The sequence below is a fragment of the Parambassis ranga genome, chromosome 10 (assembly GCF_900634625.1).
Source record: "Parambassis ranga chromosome 10, fParRan2.1, whole genome shotgun sequence".
NCBI lineage: Eukaryota > Metazoa > Chordata > Actinopteri > Ambassidae > Parambassis > Parambassis ranga.
This window is the reverse complement of record NC_041031.1, coordinates 6,184,837-6,205,162: the sequence shown is the minus strand read 5'-3', so window position 1 is coordinate 6,205,162 and position 20,326 is coordinate 6,184,837. Positions and strand designations below refer to the sequence as shown.

The following is a 20,326-nucleotide window of genomic DNA, read 5'->3' as shown; positions in this document are numbered from 1 at the left end:
ATCTGATCAGTGCAGCACTTCCTAAATACTATGCAGAAAACAAGCTAACAGGCTATAAAGAACTTAATTGTATTTACATGTTAAATTGAATGACAGGGGCGTCCTCATTCAGTGACATTTCCTTAGGTCAGTAGTTCGACCCCCTTGAGACCTTTGATTGGTCAGCCCTGAGCCGCAGCCGGCAGGAGACAAGAAGGAAGGAGGGCAGAGATCCGTGGATGGTAATTGGCTCCTCAGTGTCTGAGAAATCAAAGAAGAAAAAAAAATCTTCACACACACACAAAGAAAATAAATGTCTACTTATGTTTAAATACTGGAGAGTAAAAGCAGTTTCAATGGTCACATATTGGGCCAGCATTAGCCCACTAGACAAATAATGCATGCGTGTGTGTTTCTGTGTGTGTGTGTGGACTCTAATTGGCTACTGTAACAGGGTTTCCTGCAGTGATTCAAGCTGACTGCAGGGACAGAGATACACACTAGCATGTGCACGAACACACGCACACATACACACACACACAGACGAGGACACAATTAATGATGGCAATAATGTCAACACAGAGCCAAAGCCAGTAAGAGAAAATCGGAAGAGAACAAGATGAGATGGAGAGAAAAAAAAAAGAAGGAAAGAAAGAAAGGAGAAAAAGAATGTAATGCTTCTCTGCTTCACCTTTTTTACTAGACAAAGGCAAAGGTATGCAGCTATGCGGAAGACATATCAAAAATTAATACAGATAACTCAACCAGCGATAATCTGAATGACACACTAAGCAAACGCTATGACAAGTGCTTCTTAATGTTACGTCACTGCTCTATTCTCGATAAATTAGTGAACTCTGCTGTCATTTCCGCATTTAAAATGTACCCCTATCACTTCCTATTAACTTTCAAAGCTGCACTTTTTCACATCTGACATAATAATAAGGGCTTATGTCACTCAGTGAGGAGGTTAACAGAAAACAACAAGCACCCATTCACTGAATATATACAGCCATGTAGTAATGAAGCACAATCAACAATTACTCCTGAAATTCATGATCCACCTGCTGACTGTTTTTAAATTTAAGTCAATTTATAACCTCTGCTGTTTTTAGCCATTTATTTTTAGGATCACTGTTATTTGTTAGCCAGGCATTGACCTTTGACCTTCAGCATATAATCAGAATGTCAGTTTGTTCAATAATCTTAATGAATTATATTTCATTTACTGTTTAGAAAATGAAGGTGACTATGGTAAACAAGGGACCTGTTAAACTGAATGTATGCTCGTTGCATCTTATGAACATCAGCAATATTTCTAAATATCTTTCATAATTAATGACCCTAAGCTACACTAAAGTGGAGTTCTGCTCCACTGTTCAGATCTGCTGACATAGAACACTAACATTTCTTTGACCTGCTGGATGTTTTGCTGTGAGATCAACAGGAATCAAAGCTACTACTGCAGCTGTAATGCAGCATCCTTCAGTATACTACTGTATGAGACTTTCCCATTCCCTACAGTCCTTTGAATAACTCATATCTGGCCTTGTGTACAAACAAAGGCACAAAGAGCACAGTCCCATATCCGTGGCTGACCCATTTACCTGATCAAAGCAAAGCCTGCTGATAAGGGAGGATTTAAAGTGGACTTGAGGATTCAGTGTGTGTGTTTGTGTGTTTAGGTTAAGTGTGGGTGTTAATTAAGCAGAGTTCTCTCTTCAGACAGAGCAGTTCCTGCATGCATATTTTATATCAAAGAGGAAGTAGGTGTGTATATTGTATTGACATTTGTGAGTATGAATGGTGCTACCTGCAGTCTTTGCTCCCTAACGTGGACATAGGTCACCTGCTCCCGGCAACAAGTTTGAAGCTGTGTTACCATGTGAATGTGTGTGTGTGTGTGTGTGTGGGTAGGTGGTGTGCTGCTGTAGTACAAGCTGGGTATTGATAAAGCAAGATGACTTTTTGGATGTACAAGGTTGTCATCTGCCCCTAGCATTTCATGGGACTGAGTGGATTTTCTGCTTCTCATAAACCAATTAGGAGTGTAAAAGGGAAGTCCTCTTCTCTTCTGTTCTCTTCTCTTCTGTTCTCTTCTCTTCTCTTCTCTTCTCTTCTCTTCTCTTCTCTTCTCTTCTCTTCTCTTCTCTTCTCTTCTCTTCTCTTCTCTTCTCTTCTCTTCTCTTCTCTCAGTCCTCATCTCCTTGTTTTCCCTCCTACTCTCTCCTCCATATGCTTCCCCTCCTCTTCATTCCTCTTCCCTCTTCTGTGTTTTAGATTAATTTTATCTACTGCTCTGCTGTACTATCTGCTGTAGCCATAGGGGAGAGTGTGTGTGATAGTAATCTTAGCTGTCCGATTATATCTTGTTGCTCTGTTGCTGAACCATGAGATGGTTTATTGATATTTTGTAGGGGAAGATATTTTCTAAAGACGAGTGTGTCTCGATTTTATCCCTGATCTAAGTAGGCAACTTGGGGATTAACTGCTCCTTTCAACTAAAACCTGCTTCGGGGCTCTTTGTTTAAAAAAATTCAAACGCTTAGACTACAAGTGGGGTTTCATTTTCCGAAATATTTGTGGGTCGAATACCAAAAGATCTCAAGATGCAGTGAGTTAGGGAAGATAAAAGACTTAGTTTGTAGTACAATTAAGTTAATGCAAAAGTCAGACTTTAAATAAACCAAAGTAAATTGGATTTTACAGATACACACACAGAGCATCACTGTGTTTATTGCTGAGTAAGTATGCTGACAAGTTAAACTAGGTCCTAAAGTCAAACTGTAACTGTACTTACATTTTCAATGTGCGCATTTTAGGATGTAGACATTAGCATTTAGCCCACAGCTGTGACTGGGGAAATCAATCCAGCTAGAGCGGGATTCGGGCCGTATCTGGATATAGCCTGATAGTTTTTTTCTGAGTCTGAACAACGCAAATCCGAATATATCCAGCTTGATTTCAATCCACCTCTCGGAGGTGGATCTAGCCGGATTGGCTTAAATGTGGCTCAGGTCTGACGCAAATGCAGCTAGCAAATCCTGCTAGAGGTGGGATACTTCCGGTTCATGGGGGAAGTGTCCTGGTCACGTACAATAGCCGTATGTAAACAACCATTGAACCACGACAGCTTTGCTCTATATATTACGAAGCGCGGCTAAACTGGATTGAGCGTGGACATGCGTGTGTGATAGCCAGATTTGAAAATAGGTCTGAACGTATCCTTCTTAAAGGCTATACGGATTCAATCCTACTTTAGCTGGATTGACTTTCTCCAGTGTGAACGTCACCTTGTTTAAAGATGTTTAACATAAAATAACTTGTTTTTTTTTAGTGTATATAGGTCAGATAGAAGTTGTCATTTTGACACCTGACCACAGAGGATCTCTGTGTGTCATTTGTAGTTTGATGCAGTAAAGCAAAGTTTCTGCGTATCTCTCTCTAATGTGCTGCAAATGTACTTCCTAAGGTGAATTTGATTGTGTTCTCCCTTTCACCACCTGGAACCAGTGGGTTTGTTCCCAAATGTCCTCACATCCACCTGGTGTGCAGGAGGGAGTAAATGAGGCGCTCCCAAAGTAAGTTTGGAGTAACTAAACTTGTCATATTTTGACCTCAGACCTGCCAGCCCCTCAAAGCCCTCCTCCCTCTCTCTCTCTCTCTCTCTCTCTCTCTCTCTCTCTCTCTGTCTTCAGCTCTCCATTTCAATCTGTTTCCTCTCACTTTCCTTCCTGCTGCTCTTAACACACACACACACACACATACACACGGGGGAGGAGATGTCAGTCAAGATGGATGTTTAAGTTAGACCAAAATCCCATATGGAAGTATATGTGTGTGTGTGTGGTGTGTAGAGAAAGCTCATCCCATGGGCTGTGCCATTGAATTTGGCACCGTTCAGCTCTGCTACATCCATTCTGCTGGTGCGATGGTTAAAATATGCACTCACACATGCTCAGCCTGAGTCAAACATCTCCATCTCACTGCTCTAAAACTTTATCTGGGAATATTTGAAAAAAGCTCAGAATGCTTATGTGTGTGCTCTCTGAGAGCTTGCCGACACTGGACACTGGGTATAATACAGTGATATCTTCAGTACAGCCTAATTGATTTTAGATATTTTGGAGCTGATACCAATTTATGTGCTGGGTAAAATATTTCGTATATTGACATATCAGCTGGTATCGGCATATCACACAGGTATGCTCAGCCACCTCACTAATATGACATTGATGCTGATATAGCATATTGGTCGGTATTGGTCCATAATATTGTTGTAACCTTCAGCCATACTTCCCAAACTCATACACGTTAAAGTTGCATCCAACCATCCAGAAACTCTTCATTCTGTTTCCACCTGTTACCTGACACTTAGATAATCCTAACTAATAACATAATCTGACATCTGACATGACTGCACTTCTTTACGTATTACTTTGCCCACTACTAAATATTCAGTTCCTCCTGACTTTTGCAGACTCCTGACTTTGTTTCTAATTTCACCGCAGAATCCATCATTCTGCAGATGTGATCTTACACGTTCATAAATTATTCAGATTTTACTCGCTGTGTCAGCACTGATTTGACAACTTCTATCTTACACATATACAGCCAGTTATCCATATACATGCTGAATGACCCATCCTACCCATACAGACATAATGCCACCTCACACACACACACACACACTACACTGTCATACTCCCACACTTTTCCTTTCTGTGTGGATACCCACACACATACATTGAGTCTAAACCTTGATGACTGGGTCTTTTCCTATCTGATTAGAAGTGCAGTGTCTGCAACTCTTCCTCCGTCCTTCAGAAGCAAAGAGAGAATTACTCCTTTCCTTCTCTGTCTCAATATATCTCCTCAGCTCTTTTACTCCTTGGATTCTCCTCTACTGAAAATTACTATCCTTTTTTCTCTTTTTAACTTGTGCCTGAAAAAGAAAAAGTAACAAGAGTTCTACTCTAAATGTCATGCTGTCTCTTTAATATAGGAGCTGGGAGCTTGTGAGGAAACTGTCATTTGAAAGAGTTTGTTCCCCCATGTATCATACTGCAGCCTAATGATGTGTAAGAAAACACACGATCTCTTCTAAAGTGTCTTACACTGAGTGCGGCAGCATACCAGTAGTAGCAAATGGCATTAAAGCAGGGAGGTGAGAGGTCAGGATGTACTGTAGAGTTTGAGATTCTAGAATATCTGGCATTGCAGGTTTATGAGTTGAAGTTGGGATACAGGTGGGTATAAAACAGGGGCAAGCAAATTCTGTCCTATTACGAAAGGACCCTAGATGGAGGTATGTGGATGAAGGAAGGAGTTTTGCTTCATTGACACAACTATGTTTTTTTAACTGTATTCATTAAAAATAATTGCACTGACTGCACTTCCTGTCGTGTCACATGGCTGTAAAGTTAAAAGTTTAAAGTGCTTCTGAAACACACTTAATAAAAATGGAACCAACCGGTAGGAAACCTTCAATTTCAGTGGACTTGAGAGCCAGAAAGAATCAAATCATGACACATAGATAACTGTATGTGTTCTAAGTCTTAATTGGAAATGCTATATTTGCCTCTTGTCTGATTTGTTGATTAGACTTGAACTTTTTTTGGTCTTAAAGAGCATAAATGTCTTTGGTCAACTTCCTACTCTTTACAGCTTTGTTAAGATGTATTGTGTCTCTGTGTCATCTCACTCTGTCTTTTCTACTGCCACTCTTTTTCAAGAAAACACCACTCTCTCCCATTTCCCCTCCTTCTTTTTGCTAAGAAGCCACACATCTCTCAACCTCTATTTACCCCCCATTTTCATTTTTTCCATCTAATTGTCTTCTCTTTCCTCACTGCTCCTCACACAGGGCATTTGGTGACATATTCTCATAAGAGTTAATCAGCGCAGTATTGGACACCCATTCATGATTCCCTCAGCCATTATAATAGTCTATTTCTGACCAGTGTGACAGTATTATAACCCACCACCACCACCCCCCAGCTGTCTGGCTACTCCTGTCTTCCTTTTTGCATTATTCAGACTGACAGACACAGTGACAGCCATTTACAGCAGCAGAGCTGGACTCCAGGCGAAAGTGCTAGAAAATGCAGAAGAAAGCCAAAATACTTCAGATTAAAACTCTAAGCAATTGGTGGTTTTATTTATTTATTTATTTATTCTTAGGCCTTAGTTTGATTCAAATCACTGTCATAGTTCCTCGTGGGCTTTTTTCTTGTAGTATTTGAACCCCTGCTGATTTTGTAAGTTTTCCCACTAACAAAGAAATGATCAGCCTGTAATTTCAATGGTAGGTTCCATCACTGCACATGTTAACTACCCATTTTTCCATTTGTTTGGCGCTCGGGGTGAAGCCTGTCGGTGTTCAGCACTTTCTGAAAGGTCTTTGATGGGTCTGACAAGAGGCTGAAAAAGTGGGTAGATGACGCACAGTGTGTGTTTACTGCTAATGCAGTAATGACCTCTGATTACCTAAAAAGCCCCAATGCTCCTTTTTAACAACAACAAACCATTTTGGCTGCAAGTTAGAAACACAAACACATCATCTTGCGATGAATACAGAACACATGCACACACTACAAGAACAGGACGGTTTTATTGCAGGTAAATCGCCCATGTTAGCTCGCCGTAATCCTGCACGCACTCACTAATCCGTCAAAGCTCTTAAATGATATACAGTGCATTATAGGAAATGCAAAATCAATCTCACAAGATCACTCACAGCCAGGTGCTATTAAGATGATGATGTTTTTCATGACTGTGAGTGATTATGGAAAGCCCTGACGCCTCTATGCAGCTGTACACTGTATGTACTGAAGAAAATGTAAAGATGCATATGTGACAATGGTGACAAAACTACACAAGCCTGGTGTAATCTGACCCATGTGGCTATGAACAGAAGTATAAAGGCCACAAAATGTATTATATTTACAGTTGAGAGATGGCAGCCCTTGCTTCTATTAATCACTTAATCACTAAGTAATTTCCCTCTGGGATCAATAAAGTATTTCTGATTCTGATTCTTAACAATTTCATATTTTAGTAAATAGTAAAAAATACAAATTTCTACAAAATAACTAAGAACATTTTGGACTACAAGTGGCCATGGTTTTAGAGGGAGCAGGTATATTACTGTATATTGATGTGTGTTGACAGGGAATAAACAGTTGATACTGAGGGCTCTGAGACACTATAAATAAAAATCAAGCTGTACTAGGAAGTGTGAACTCACTAAGAGAGACAGAGAGGAGGACTTAGTGCAGCAGTAGAGAGAGAGCTGAGTGTAATTTATTGTGATGAGTGTAAACTGGTCTGAACATCTACTGGGAATCTTGAGTAATTAGGGCAGTGCTTCAGTCTCACAGCGCAGAGGAGGAGAAACAGGTGCCCACGAGCACACATGCACCGTTAAAGTGGATGCAGTTTCACTGTCTGCAGTGACAAAAAGTTAGAGGGAAAAAAATTCAAACAATCTGGCCTGGAAAGAAGTAAAATATTTGACAGTATTCTTTTTCTATTATTATTATAATAAATGAATATATACATATATTTTATATGCTTTTATATGAATTTCAAACTATTCAGCAACAGCTTGCATTCATTAAAACTTGCTAAATGTAAGTCCAATGTTCACTGTAGCTGCTAATTGCTCGATTATTTTTCATTTCATTATTTTATTATTATTATTTCTAAAATGTTAATTATAGCTGATTTTGTTGGTGTCTTCAACAGCATTCCCTCCTCAGAATAAATTCATAACCAGTCAATGATTATTCAGCATCCAAGGTTAAATTACTCAAATGAATATTTCACATTGAACCTTATGCAGTTTTTTAAGCCAACTACCACACAGAAATGATGCCCTAGAGGGAAAAATGCTGGAAAGGTCCCTAAGGTTCCACTCTGAGTGACTGAGTCAACAAACAAGTGTGGATATAGCATCTCATTGAAGATTCAAGTCATATGAGGTTGGGATATTAAATTTGTGTCAAAAAATACAGGAGGCCAGAAAACCACATCACATCACAGTTAGACTGCAATGATATGTACTGCGATCAGCTCATTGGCTCAGATATTGATATGATTACCAATTTCCCAGAGATCAGCATGCTTCTTGACTCCATGGCGCCCCCTGTTGCTGAATTCCTGCCACCTGACACCCTCGCCCAGCTGTTTTAATGGGATCACTTGTCGTGTTAATTACATCAAGGACATATGCAGACAAACAAACAGGGTCCATAATGAGTGTATGAGTTATTAAACATTTGCACTGTCAATTACATGCATCTCATTAAATCACAATGATAATTTGTGCAGCATTGCACAAAACAAAGTGCTTGTGACAGCGTGAGTGCTATTTATGGAATGGTGCAATGATTTGATCTAAACGGGATACATAAGCCTGTCTGGTAGTTACGTTCCCATCTGGTCAGAAAAGAGCAGTGGTGGAAAAGCTCTTCATAATTTATTACACCCATTGAGTCCTCGAGGAAAGATAAATCTGAGGGAATAATTTGGGCAGAAGAAAAGAAGAAAAACAGGTTTGTTGTGTGTTTTGTTAATGCAACATTTCATAGCTTTTTGAATGTAACTAAGACATTAAGTGTAGTATTCTTGAAGGTCTGTTTTGTTCTTTGGCAATTTCCAGGAAACATCAACCTTGTGTAATGTTTCCCTCTCTGTTATAGGCTGCTTATGTGCAGAGGCTCTGTGCAGACTTATCATCTAACAGGAACATCTATGGCCTCGGTGAAAAGTTGTTTATAGCCTTAGTTTACAATCTATGCTTCTTTTGTAAAATGTTATTTTGAACTGTAAATAGGACAACTGTCAGGATGGAGAGGACCTACAAACCTCCATGTCAGCTGTGTGTGTGTTTGTGTATTAGGGGTGACTGTGAGGGTAGCAGCAGGTAATCAAGGTGACCTGACAAAAGTGAGGTTGCCAGGTTTGGTGGCACAGTATCCCCCCTCCTGTAATGTATGTCCAGACTTCAGCAGACCTGGCAAAACCCACTCCCACACAAAACAAAGTCAGCTAATGCCTGCCAAGATGAGTTTTTTAGGTATATCTCACTAAAACTTCTCTGCACACATGTACTTCCTCTAATATACAGATATTCCATTTAAAGGTTGGCCAGAATCTGGACCTTTAAACTGCATTCTATAGTGAGTATTTTTAAAATTCTATACTATGTGTTTACTTTGGAGGATTTGACCTTTTTTGTAAGGATAGTTTGGTAAACACACACACACACACACACAGATGCTTCTTGTGCTTTAAAGAGACCTCAATACTGGCTCAGCTGACCTTCCTTACATTCTTTCCTTCTCCTAACAGTTCCATTCTTTTCTTTTTTGTGCACTCTCCACCACTCTTTTTCCTGATAAAATAAATTCCACGGCCTTCACCGCGACCTTTGTGACGCAAGTACAACACACGCAATTTCTTCCTTTATTACTGCTCACTTAAAGAAGCTCAATTCAAAGTGACCTTTTCCACTTTAATGATTTACCTCTTTTCATGCCGATTTAGTTTAGATATGTGCTGTATGTTGGTGTCAGATAAAGATGTGCTTCCTGCCTGTTTTTTTTTTTTTTTGTTCTGCTGTTCAGCAGTTGTGCCTGTGCTGCTGCACAGTGGTTCATTTAAACTATTCAGTAGATGGACAGGTAGAGAGGCGGAGAGAAATAGGGGATACAAAGTGATGATGCAAAAGGAGAGATAGGTACAGTGGGTGGAGTGAGGGTAAGATACAGAGAACAGATTTGGAGATTGAAAGATTAACAAAAACAGAGGGAGGAAGAAAATGAAGCTGAGAGGAATGTGTCAGCAGCATGTGACGGGCGTAGGAGGTTTATTTTACCTGCTTCACGTGCACTTTCTACCATTTTCTCTCTACAGTAAGCCCATTTCCTGTGCTGTCATGAGCATGTGGAGTGTGTTAGAGTGGATTTGTGGATCTGGATTTATACAGGCAAAGACTCCTTTTATTCAATCAGCAGGTTATAAATATTATTTCACCATTCAGAAATAAAACATGTATTGTTCTAGTTTTTCTTCCAATTTCAATGTACTGCCTGTGCATTATGTAGCCTGTGAGGCATAACTGAATGAAAAAAAAATGCCCATAATAAGTCTGTGCTGTCCCTGAACTCATCACAAGCTTCATTCTTGCATGTTAATTCTTCACTCATACAACTTCACCATCTTTTCATTGTGATAAAGCCATCAGCCCTTTTTTTTTTTTCAAAACATGTCACACCTTTTTCCAGGCTCCCTCTCTCTCTGTAGGGTGCTGTCAATGAACAGGTGTGCAGCTACTTCTCTTTATTAATGGCGGGCAGGAGGAAAGCAAAGGGGACCCTGTGTGTGTGTGTGCGTCTGTGTATGTGTGTGTGTGTGCATAACACACTAGAGAACTGACAAATGTGGGAGTGACTGCGCCGCACGCTCCATCGACGCAGTGACAAATGGAGCGAGCGGGAGACGTGTACGTATAAATACACAGGGCAGTGTTTGTGAAGCTTGAAAGTTACGCTTTTCTTAAATTCATTGAAAGCTACATTTTCTGTCATTTTGATGGAGCGTTCCAAACATTTCCACTTCACCGAGATGTTTAATCAAGTAATGAATCTTAAACTCTGCTTTTCATCAAAGAAAAAGTAGAAAGTCTTGTCAGTGTGAAGACATAATCTGTCCTGTGTGTTTGAAGGAAGTAGTTTTGGATTGCTGGTTTGTTGTAGTAGAAATGTGAAATTATGTATCTTCCACAACAAACAGCGTTTAGCAGCCCCAGCAGTTACAAAGGGGGTGACCCACCTTCAGGCTGCGTAGGAAACATTGATGGTGTGAAGTGGAATGAACAACATTTCTGCAGGAAAAGAAACTTTAGTTTTTCCTAATGTGCTGACCTCTACTTCACAAAACATAACTTAAATAAAAACAGAGTGGATCCTTGCTTTTCCCACTACTTCACAAATTCTGTGTGTCAGTTATAAAGGAGTCCTGAGAATGGACATTTTCCCATCAGACAATGCAGTTCCTGTTTATACCATGAGTGAAATGGGCTGATTACAACTTTATGTCTAAAAAAATGCAGTTACCTTGTTATGAAAGTGCAAACAGAAAGAAAAACTTTAATCCAAACTATAACAACTTCTCATCTAAAGAATTTCAGCCTCAAAACTGAACTTACTCCGCAGCAATGTAATCTAACAGTGTGAAGTTGATCAGATAAATGGCAGAAACGTGGTGGACTGATACACAGACAGACAGCTTTAGACTTTATTTACAGACATTGATAAAGAAAAATGTGGCGATGTGGAGTACAGATTAAATATCTGTGACACATTGGTATGAATGTTTAGCCTGTCGTCTCTGGATGTGATTCAGAGCCATAAAATAAAAATCATACAGAATGTGAAGGTTTAACTGAAAGTGATTTATGGTGCAGAATAAAATGTCGACAGATTTCAATTTTAAGGAACAATAGGAGCAGCAATGGAAAGCTGAGTACACTTAAAGACCAAAAGCATGTGCATTTATTATGAGCTGCAATGTTTTATAATGCACTCAGTCCCCTGTAGATGATACATTATCTGCAGTCACAGGGAAAATCTGGTGTGTCCAGTGGTGATGCACCACATTGTCATTGTTATGGTTTGAGTCCATTTATTGTCAGGAAAATAGCTTAAACCAAAAACCAAGTCCTTTGAGGAGAAGGATCTCCCATGCATACTCTTCCAAAGTGTGACAGCAAGTAATCACATTTTAAAGAGTTGACACAGTAACACAGTATTATACACACCCTTCAAAACTCAATTAAAAACTTGTCAACACAGAATCACTTAACTTAATATATGATTATAACAAATACACATACTGCTTCTGAAACTACAACCGATGTTTCTCTCTTTAATTTTTAAGTATGCGAGCCTACGCACTCCACCTCACTCACCCTGCTGCTTTTAAAAGATCCTAATCTGATAGAGACACTGAGGACATTGTATTAACCCAGAGATACAGCATTGAGTGAGATCAACGAGCAATAAAAAAACAATCGTTATCAGAATAAACATTAAGCGTCCTTTTCTGCATACCAACCTGTCCAGCCGGCTGCGATTAGATTTTAATGATCAACAAGAGGAAGTGATCTCTCGCAGCACTGATCTGATACAGTGGCAAACGCAAAGAGAGCTACATGGAGTGGTACAGTTAAGTGAAAATAGCTGACATCAGTACTTTACAGCATGGATGCAGGTAATTGATACAGTTCTGCATGTGTCTTTGAACACCTTGGTGTCACTCTGATTCTCTTCTTTCTTCTCCTCGTGCTTCTTCATCCTCAGTTTGCTGTTTTCATCTTTTTTGGCAGTTTTGAAAAAAAAAGAAAAAGTTTTGTTTCTTTCTCTATTGATCCTGTTGTATGCGTGTCCTCCCACGTGTTGTCTAATTGGCCAGATTTTCTCTGCATTGTTGTCTCCCACCTTTCTTTGTCTTTTTTTTGTTTTTTGTTTCTTTCCTACCTGAGTTTCATCTGTTTTTTTTTTCTCTTTCCAGTGGGGCCAGTAACATTTTCCCCCACCAAGTTTAGGCAGCTGGACCATTAAGAGATTATCACAAACATCCTGTGAAGAACCTCTGGCAGACATGTTTTAGGTGCATGTGTGCACGTTGTTCCTACAAAGAGCAAAGATCATCTACTGACATGTGAACTGCAAGCTTTCAAAGACCCTTCTGCAGTGGTTCATTGAAGTGATTGGTTGCCCTTGGTAGATGGTGATCACGTGCTAAGTATTCATGTTCTTTGCACTCAGTTTCCTACAGAGATTTCCCAGATGTCTCTGTGTCACATGTTAAACCCAACCCCTGTTAAAATAACCCACTAAATGTAAAGTGAATATTGAATCGGCAGTCCATGGCCTATAGCTTCTTGTAGTTACTTCCTTTGGTATATTTAACCAGCTCAATTGTGAGTGTAGATTTCTATACAACACAAGGACAAGGGATACATGATGCTGTCCAATGTCAGCATTACTTTAGGTTTATTTAAAAGGCAGATTACAGGGAAACACCACCACATATATCACTGAGAGGCTTTAATGGAAAATATGGTCTTTGTGTTCTGAAACACTCACCTCCAGTGTGAGAAAGATCAGTCATCCTCACTCTGATCCCGTGTATTAGTGTAATTACACTAAGGTAGCACATTTAATTTGACATTGATTTATTTATGTTGTAAATCCTACAAACACTGTTTTCCTCTGTTCCTTTTTTTCATGCTTGATTGTTGACAGGGTTTAACGAGAGGAAACGTTACCTAATGTCTTATTATCTTTCCTGATAGGGCTCGCTTTGTTCTTTACCCTCAGGTGTTTTCCTTCCTTTCTGTTCTCCATCCTCCCTACTATACCCCCTCTATCTGTCCCCTCATCTATCCATATACTGTATACCTCTTCAGGAGTTATCATGCTTAATAGGAAGGCCAATGTGTTCTGCTTTCCAGGGAAATGGGGCTCATTACTTTTCATTAAGTGCTTCTTGACAAAACGACTCCCTCATCCTCTACATTTCCTCCTTTTGTTCATTCTTTCTTTTTCTTCTTCCTCTGCTCCAACCATTAGTCCTTTTTTTTGCTCTTGGGTCTACCTAATTCTCTATCTGCCCCATGACTTGATTTGCAAAGATGAACAGCATCCCAAGGATGGTTCAGAAATTTCCGAATGACTTTTATTTTTACCGTCATAAGGCCCATGGAGGAAGCATAACTCGGGTGGAAATGGATGTGTGCCTGGCCTCCAGCTTGACCAATCAAATTACATTTTTCCTGCTCAGTAAGTCACTATGTTCCAGGTCACTCTGACCATGTGGTTATAGAAAAGTGTAAAACAGTTCTGCAACAACAACAGCAACAAAAAATTGACTTCTGGGAAAAAAATGGATGTCGTCAGCTGAGTAAAAATAGAAGAAGAATATATAGATTTCAGTGAAGGACTGTTCTATTTAATAAGCCAGTCAGAGCTTGCCCTGTGATATGAAGGCTTCTGTCTAGAGAAGAAACAACAACAAAGTGGAGCACAGTATGTGGACATGCTTGTGCAGGTTGGCATCCGTCCCTTAAATGATTGAAAATGGCACTAAAAACGAGAGCACTTTGTGGTGGTGACCTGTTTTTGGTCCACCAAATGACCAAACTGGCAGAGCACCTGAGGCAGACAAAGTTAGGAAAAGAGGACATTTGCTGTTCCACCAGAAAACCTGTTCCTACCATTTACACAAGGTAAAAGGAAACAAAGCCCTGTTCTGGGCATGAGTGTCTATACGTTCGGTTCATTTTAGGCATCAAACTTAATTAGATTTAGAAAATGATCATGATTTAGGTTGAAACCCTGTTACAATTCAAAACACAGTGATAAGGATGAGCTTAGTATTAGCTTAGTTTTCTAGGGCTAAATGTGCAGGCTACAGACATTGCTATGTTGGAGCATGAACTGAGCTGAGGTGAGTCTTAGACTCATCTAATTTACAACAATGTTTCTCCATCTTCTTCATTACTACACCAAGTGCAGGAAAGAGTGTTTATTTTATTATTTCTACAGCTACTCTTGGTGAGAACAGGCTGCAGTTCTCAGGTCAGGGGAAGCAGCATTGCTGTATGCACTTTCTTTTACTGTAGCTTCCTGCCTTGTTTGAGCCTTGAGAGGCCTTTTGTCACTGTTTCATACTGAGGTACCATCACAGTTATTTAGGGTCTTTAATCACACTGAAAGCCACACTCACAAAAGTGTTGTTAATCAGTAAGATCATTAGTGGGTTTCTGGATATTTGTCTTTTATCCACCTTCATTCATCCTAAATTTGGGGGTATTTGAGCTGTGATGTTAAACAAGACCCACTTCATATTGTGCATTGGATATTAATTCCCTGTTATTCTGTCTTTGTAGTCATATCAGGGTCATTGTTTAACAAAGCCCAGTCTTTACTTAAACACCACCAGCATTGTGTTACACATTATGTTTCTGCAGCAGCTGCTTTAGTTTTAATAATGTCACGTTTGTTTCTTTTGTTTGACAATATGTTTTGAAAAGTTGTGTGTGTGTGTGTGTGTGTGTGTGTGTGTGTTTTCCTATATGAGAGTGAATAAATTTCAGTTTGCTTGGTAGCATTAGACAGAGGGCAGGCTGTGGTCAACTCCATTTATTCAGCACTGATTCACACACTTGTGTGTGTTTGTGTGTGTTAATAGGAAGTTGAGTGTTTCACAGTGGTTGTTGTTTATTTGCATGCATGTGTGTGTGTGAGTGCATGCCATGTATGCTGATAGATGCTGTTGTAACTCTATAGCAATGAATGAAGGCCATAACCCACACATGCATTACCATATTCATACAGCTCACAAAATAGATTGCCTTGTGTGTGTGTGTGTGTGTGTGTGTGTCGGTTTGTGCAGGGGAGCAACTTATTTTGAGGAGTCATTTTGAAAAAACACCCTTTCTTCTCTTACACACTCACTCTCACACACACATCCAGTATGTCCTGGAGGCATATATATATATAAAGCTCTATCTAGGCTAAAGCCTATTCTCATAAAATGCGTTCAGAGAAAAGAAGTAACCATCAAGTTGGCTGTGTGCTGAAATTGAACATCTGCACAAACCATGGGGCCAAATGGAGTACACTCTCTTTCCCCTTCTCTCATTCTAATCTTGTTCTTTCACCTTCCTCCTGTCTCTTTTCTGGTTTTCTTTTCTCCTGTTTGTTCCCTGTTTCCCCCTCTCACCCAGGGTGTAAATTGCCCTGCAGTGGTGGTAGACTTGTGTGTGTGTGTGTGTGTGTGTGTGTGTGTGTATGTGCGTGCCTCTTCCGTTGTATGTGTGTGTCTTTGCACCTGTTTGTGAATGTCGGGATCATTACCTGTGTGTGTGTGTGGGTCAGGTCAAGCTATTATTATGGCAGCAGCTGTAGTGGTATTGCAGGGGATTGAGGGAGGCATGCAGACAGGCTGGAGGCTCTGAAGGGCTTTAAGTTTGAGTGACAGGCCTGAACTAAAAACGCTGCACCCTGCGCAAACTACATAAGTCGCACTCCTGCTGCTATTAAAGAGAATAAAAGAAACACACTCACAACTGTAAGTGTCACTGTTAGACGATACTCATGTATTCTTATGTGAGGTGTGTTAAGAAAGCTTAGAAAGAACGTATATAAAAGATTTTACGCAACAAATAATGGTTCCACTTTCACTTGTGTAGTCTTTTCTAGTGTAAAAGAAGTAGGTACTAGAAGTGTTGCACTTTGTACCTATACCTTTGAGATTTGAAAATCCCCATTGAGTGGATGGAATCACTAAAGAAAGTCACAAAACACCCAACATTCAAACTGCACATTAACAACCCATTTGTGTTGTACGAATACAGGAGCATTCTTTGAAGTGTAAGGAACAGATACAGAAAGACTCCAAAGACTGGTTTACAGTATCACTGTGGCATTTTGTGATGTTCTTTGTTTGAGTGAAATCTTGTGTGTGGGAGTATAAACCTTTGGGGAAAATAACCATTTCAAATCTTTTTTTTTGTAAAGTCTCCAAGTATTTAAGCTACTTTTAATTATATTTTATTTGTGGCCTGCTGACTGCCACCTCTGTTCTCAGTGTCCAATAGGTAAGGCCCTCTGTATTGAAGCCTGTCCATCCAAATGCTGGTTTCAAAAGGAAATAAAGTTGTTATTTCACAACTTGGCTGACAATAACCATATCCCAACCAATAACTTAAAAAAATAATCTGTCTTATGTTGGTTATTGTCAATCATAAAGCTGAGAACGTTTTTCTATCAAATGAAGGAAATTCAGCACCATGGATAGCGACCCTCAAAACCAGCAGTTACAGAGGTGGCTGGTCCAAAATGAGAGCTTCTCTTTCTTGATTAAATCCATTCATCATAAATGTAGAACCGTCATTATTCCATCCCAGTAAAAAAAAAAAATATATTAAATGCGTCATTAGAAAAAAACCTTTGTCAGTTTAAACAGCAATAATGTAGCACACAGGTGAAAGGGCCAAGTTATCCTTGACAAAATGCTCGACCACCACCACCAAGGTTATTGTTATTATTATTTTATTATTTATATATATATAATTATATATTATTATTATTGTCATAAAAGTTTGCAGCAGTTATAGCATTGGAGGGACTGTCTAAGGTCAAAAGGTGAACAAACTGTATCTGGAAGCTTAAAGTTAGCGCTTTTCTGCAGTTTTCTGCTGGAGCTTTCTTTAAATATCTACCGCAACTGAAGCTGTACTTTCTAGCTGATTGTCCCTTGTTCCAGTACAGATGTTAAAACAAGGCCAAAGATGATGAGCTCTTTGCCAAAAACTGAACTTTTGTGAAGAGGCTCTACAGGCAGATGCAGAAGCAGAAAGACTTAACGTATTATTATGTTCTATATTCACATTATTGTTCTTGTAGAAAACTATATTAGGCAACAGGAAAAATGTTATGTTTTTCCCCCCAGTATTTAGGTTTTTGAGTGTGTGTTATGCCCAAAACTCTGTGCACTTTTCCAAACTCTGAAACTTTGCCATTTATCCAGGGTTATTTTCATTCAGCCGTTTGGGAGCATCCATATGCAGATAGAGCTGACGGGAATGATATATCTGCCCATGCTAACACCTCGCCCACACATTTAATATATCTACAGACACACACAGCTGCACTCCCCTCGTACACACTGCAGGTTTCAAATACACACGCACATACACCCACGTGTTAGCTCACACACACACAGATTAACACACATGCACAAACACGTGTAGAAGTGAAGATGAATGAATTATTGGGAGTTTTCATTGGTTATGACCTGCAGCTACATATGGCCCCATCATTGTAATGTGTTTTAGTGTTTGTGTGTGTGAGTGTGTTACTGTGTCTAACTTCTGTTAAACATTGTCTAAAACAAAAAGCATTAGTCCAGTAGACCAAACTAATGTGATTTTCTATTAATGTGATGCCCTGGGTGCATCCTGTGAGTGTGCTTATATGTGTGTGTTTGAGAGAGAGAGAGAGAGAGAGAGAAAGGGATGCACTCTGTGTGCTAGGTCCTGAATGGACCGTGTTTGCACCTTCAATTTGTGTCAGCTCATTAATTTACAACCACCTAGTCAGACTGGCCAATTAATTTAATTTTTTTTCTTACACACACACACACACACTCAAAGTACCAGTGACGTTCAGATGTGTTATTCCCACTTATATACATGCAAACACACAGTAAGAGTAAGTTCTTATAAGTGCAGTGAGTATCTGTCAGTGATTAAATTGACTGCTGTGTGTATGTGTGCAACAAAGTGGTGAGATGTGGATGAGTAGTAATTTGCGAGGGTGGAGGAATGATTGTGTGCACAATAAATCTGCTTATGTGTGTGTGTGTGTGAGTGATGCTAAATCTCTCCTGCCACCGTTTGACTTAATGCATATTGCTAAATCTATAAATGTAACCAATTAAGCGTGCGGCTGTAAATCTGAACCGCAAACTCATGTAAATAAAGTCTTTAAATCTTTGGAAGTGACTTAACTCAACGCAAATTGTCCCTGGCACATTTTACAGACTGCTAAAACATGTTTACTTAGAGTGGTAGCCACGGTAACGATCCACACCCTGCATCAAACCACAGGTGAGAGAAGTTTAGTTAGTGATGGCTCGGTTCAGTTAAAGGCCCTGACAGTGAACTAAACAACTCAATGGAAGGTAATTAGAAGTAGCTTAGCTAAATGGAGTGCAGCCATTTTTAATTAATCATGTGGAAAGGAAAGGCAAAATGTCTGTTCGTGTAGTCTTCAGATTTCTACCAGGAGTGGGACGCTTTTATTGGAAGTAGACAGAAGAAGTCCTGGCTGTTTGTTTTTGATGTGAAACTAGCTGGCAGTTTACTGCTGTCTTAAAGGTACAGTATCTTAGTTTTTAGGTAATGACTTGAATTGGGGTCTTTTTTCAAGCTGTTTATATGCATATAGTACAGTAGATAGATTTTTAATATCATATTAACACATTTTAGAGGACACTATTATAGTATATGAGTGAACAAAGCAGCTGTTGCTGTCAAAAATAAATCACAGCAGCTAATGGGGACATAATGTGAATAGGCAAATAAAGATAAGGTGAAGGTGTAAAAGCATGTTTGGTGTGATTTTTTTCTAAACCAACTCTCATTTTTTCTTTTCTTTGCTGTCATGTCAATAATAAAGTCATAATTTCATCTGCACAGAATAAGTCATCTTTACTCCACACAGCCTAAATTATAATATCACCAAATGTTTGCATATCAGAACATCAAAATCACCTGCTGCCTCTTTCACATTTATATTTACACTCTGACAATGAACGGCTCCGCTTCCTTCAATAGTTCCAGGTCTCACTGAACTAACAATAACCAAATAAATCTGATCAGTGTGAGTTTAAAGTCATGAGAGATGCTCCAGTGTGAAATATTAGAGTGTATATGAAGCCCATACGTTTGCTTTTCACTTCCTGTTTTTCCACATCAACAATAAGCAAAAGTGAAAAAATAAATCTAGATGCAGTCAGATCTCTATATCTGCTCACCGCCCTTATAACATACACTCTGCTTATTACCAGTACTGCATAAGGAAAACAGAAAGGATATGAGGCAGAGGAAGTATTTTGAGGCAGACAGACCCTGTGGCTTTATTGCTGCAGGCTAGAGGCTGTAATTCAGAGAGAAAGGCCTTGTGGCAAGAGCCCGAGGGTGGCAGTTAAAACAGAGCGCATTTATCTGCGCCTCGGAGCCAGAGAGGACAAAAGAAGGCGGAAGAATAAGAGACATAGAGGGAAGAAGAAAGGAAAGGCAGCTGGGAGGGAGAGGCTGGGGGTCCATTTGGGAAAGCTTCGAGTCATTTTCCATACTGACCTCTCCATCTCTGCGGCTCCCACTTGTCTTCCATGTATGACTTCTTTTCTGTTACAGTTGACCTGGTTTCACCCCAACATGACCAGCACACACATCTTCTCTGCTCTTTTATTTCACTCTTTTAAGCAAATCGCCATAAAAAAAGATCTTTTTATTTCATTTCTATTAATCCTAATATTTGTGCCTTCAACATATAAATATTCTTTATGAAATGCTTTCATTCTCCTGCCACCCATCACCTAAAACAAACAAAACAACACAGTCTCCTTTGAAATGTATATTCCAGGATTTATTGCCTTGAAGGTAAAGAACAAGAAACAAGATGAAACAATCTCCTTGTCACTGAAACTTCCATTCTCTCTCTCTCTCTCTCTCTCTCTCTCTCTCTCTCTCTCTCTCTCCCTC

The 20,326-nt window shown here is 39.5% G+C and overlaps 1 protein-coding gene across 1 annotated transcript in view; it reads left to right on the top strand.

Annotated features, from left to right (window-relative positions):
* Positions 1 to 20,326, top strand: part of il1rapl2 (interleukin 1 receptor accessory protein-like 2) — a 155,130-nt gene that overhangs the window by 18,024 nt on the left and 116,780 nt on the right. The window lies entirely within an intron of this gene.